Source organism: Camellia sinensis, chromosome 10 (genome assembly GCF_055761805.1).
Source record: "Camellia sinensis isolate YWXY chromosome 10, ASM5576180v1, whole genome shotgun sequence".
Lineage (NCBI taxonomy): Eukaryota > Viridiplantae > Streptophyta > Magnoliopsida > Ericales > Theaceae > Camellia > Camellia sinensis.
The window spans coordinates 148,804,947-148,808,446 of NC_138970.1; the positions used below are offsets into that span (position 1 = coordinate 148,804,947).

General features: G+C 37.7%; 1 pseudogene; it reads left to right on the forward strand.

The window, feature by feature from the left end:
- LOC114275453 (LEAF RUST 10 DISEASE-RESISTANCE LOCUS RECEPTOR-LIKE PROTEIN KINASE-like 2.4 pseudogene) lies at positions 1–931 on the forward strand (annotated as a pseudogene).
- Positions 932–3,500: the final 2,569 nt, after the last annotated feature.

The window sequence follows — 3,500 nt, forward strand, 5'->3', positions numbered from 1 at the left end:
CTGAAATGTTGAGGCCTTTCTAAGAATTAAGGATCTCTTGCTCCAAAAAGGTACACTTACTCTGACATCAAGAAAATGACCAACTGCTTCAAAGTTAAACTAGGTCAAGGAGGCTATGGTTGTGTTTTCAAAGGAAATCTAGAAAATGGCCCCCTTGTGGCAGTAAAGGTTCTAAAAGGATTGAAAGACAACGGAGAAGATTTGATTAATGAGGTTGCAGCCATTAGTAGGACTTCTCATGTTAATATTGTAAATCTCCTAGGGTTTTGTTTTGATGGTCACAATAGAGCTCTTGTATATGAGTTCATGCCTAATGGATCCCTTGAGAAATTCATATATGACAGGAATTCCTTGACATATCACCAATTGGGATGGGACGCATTGTACAAAATTGCAGTTGGCATTGCTGGAGGATTAGAGTACTTACACCATGGTTGCAACATTCGGATTTTTCATTTTGACATAAAGCGTTACAATATTCTTTTAGATGAGGACTTTTGTCGAAAGATCTCTGATTTTGGCCTTGCTAAATTATGCCCACAGAAAGAGATTATCGTATCACTATTGGGTGCTAGAGGGACTACTAGTTATATTGCCTCAGAAGTATTTTTCAGAAACTTTAGAGGAATTTCACACAAGTCAGATGTCTACAATTATGGAATGATGATTCTAGAAATGGTTGGAGGAAGAAAGACTACTGATGTCAAAGTTGATCATACAAGTGGGATATATTTTCCATATTGGATAGACAAGGAAGATGATTATGGCTGGCTTATGGTGTATACAAACTGATCCCTCACTTCGGCCATCAATGAACAGGGCGGTAGAGAAGCTAGAAGGGGGCCTGGAGTCCTTGCAAATCCCCCCTAAGCCTTACTTGTCTTCTCGCCCAAGATCACCACCAGATTCTTCAACTACACTCATACCATAACATTGTGACAATTCACAATGCATACTTCTATTGCCAAGGTAATGTGCACTGGTGAAAATTAGGTAAACTGTATCTCCCTTTTGCTTGTGCTAGACAGTTGTAATTACCACAATTCAGATTTTGCCTAGGGTTTAAAAACTAGTTACAATTAAAAAAAAACTCTATAATATCATGAACCTCTTCATATAATTCTAGTATACTTATTTCATAGTACAATTAAATCAAGATCTAGAAAATTGTTTAGAACAAAAATAGCAGATGTTTTTTCAATTTTATTACTTCACACAAAGGTATTCAAATTGGGGGATAAGGCTACTTCACTTTAGACCTTAAATTGCTCCAAACAGAGTGCCTCTTATTTCAAAGGTAAATGTGGAGGTTAATAACAATTTACGTGTTTTCCAGAGTCAACTTGATCAATAAATTTATAGAACTTTGGTGAATTCTATTAAATTTTGAAAATTTTGAGTCCCCAAAAATTTCAAGTCAAGCTCAATACCAATGGTTCAGGAAGGGGAATATGGGGACTGCTGCTGTGACAATTGCTCTGAAGTTTTTGAGGATTTATTTTAAGCCTATTTTGATTATTTGAACCATTCATATTTTGGAGTTTGTCGAATATATTATTCATATAAAAAATTAAGTTAATCGAATATCCATAACCCAATTATTGGATTCTAATTATTTTAATTATTTTAAAAAACATTATCAAAATTATGATAGTTATTTATTTTTTAACAAAAGAAAAAGGGGGAAAATTATCAAAAAATCCCATATCACCATCATACATCCCATTTAGTCCTACCGATTTACACATATACTAAGAGATCCCATTTGTTATAACATTTATTACCAGTGGGTCCTGTTTTGATTTTTGTTTTCATATTATGGTCGTTTGTACCCTTTCCTTATCTGGGTCACACAGAATTAGGAATTAAGTCTGTTTCTTAATACCCATCTTTTGGCACAGAACTAGGGATTGCGCTCATATTATAATACCATCTCCTCCACTAGGTCACACAAAATTTTGCCCAATATTTGGTCACCATAGTCAGATCATAGAGGGAGCACATTCAGGGTTACACCGAGATCAGCATTACAACGCCGTACGCATACACGCCTGCAAGTACTCTGTTGATTTCCCCCCTTGTATGATGGTTGTTGCATAAGTTTTCATCATCATCTATGGCCCCCCCATTCCTGATGAGTTTTTAAGCATGTGCATTCAACTATCGTCTGGTAGATACATAAGTGCTTCTGCGTTCTTCTTTTACTCCCTACCTTCTAAACCGCCTGTAACTATTTTTAATGCAGGGATGGACGACATTATTATGTTATTGTGTTGTTTTCGGTCCACCAATGTCGCATACAATCTCAAATCCCCTTATGCATTTATCGATTTGGTTAATTTTTTGTGTGATAGATTTGGTGGTCTACGTCGGGTAATGTTCGATTGTTCTTCAATGTTCCGGGTTACAACAATATCTCATTACAAAATGATGTAGATATGCAAAATATGATTCACCTTGCATCCTCTTTTCGTTTGCAACTAATCGAGGTTATGGTCGAGTCACGCAATCATGTTTGTGTAACAGCAGACGATGATTTTGTGGACACCATATCAAGCCCCGGCACGCGTGGAATCAAACGCGATGTTCACCAGATTAACAATGAGTGTGATATTGATTTGTTGCCAAACTACTGTCCACATGATGAAAAGACATTCTTATCAACACCATGGGCTAACGGACCAACTCATGTGGGGCAGAGTTTCGAAGGTGGTGCGACTAAGTTTCGAACAGTACTTTGCAAATATGCGGTGGAATGTGGTTTTGAATTCAAGTACCTGAAAAATGATACAGTTCGAATTACCGCTGTGTGTTCGTTGCGAGAGTCGAAGGGTTGCACATGATTGGTACATGCGCGAGTTTTGGACGCTAATGGTTTTTTCTACCTTCGCAAATGGAACAGTGAACACATTTGTGGCGTTGCTGTTCGTACAGTCGACAACTGCCATTTTGGATCATACTTGGTCTCCGACATCTTCGCACATCATATCCGCGACAAGCCTTTGACTAGGCCTACTGATGTTGCATTTGATTTGAAAAAAAATTACAGCCTTGAAATAAGTTACTGTGTTGCTTTGTTAGGTGTTGAAAAAGCCAGAGATGAGTTATTTAGGGCCCAAAGCGCATTTTTTGATCAGCTATGGTGGTACAGTGGGGCCGTAACGGAACACAACCTGGGTACTTATATCAATATTGATTGTGATGAGCATGACAATTGGTTTGAACGGTTTTTCATATCATTCAAAGCATGCATTGACGGATTTAAACATTGCCGACCATTACTTTTCCTAGATGGCATTTTCTTGAAGGGGAGGTTCAAAGAAAATTTACTTGCTGCCACATCTAAGGACGGAAACCGAGGTACATTTAACATTTACACAAATACAATGCACATATGGCACACAACCATACCTGCCAATATTTCCACAGAACTATCTACACCTTCACACCCAACTAACCAACATAGACCCACGCAGGATTGTTTCCAGTCATATTTGCGA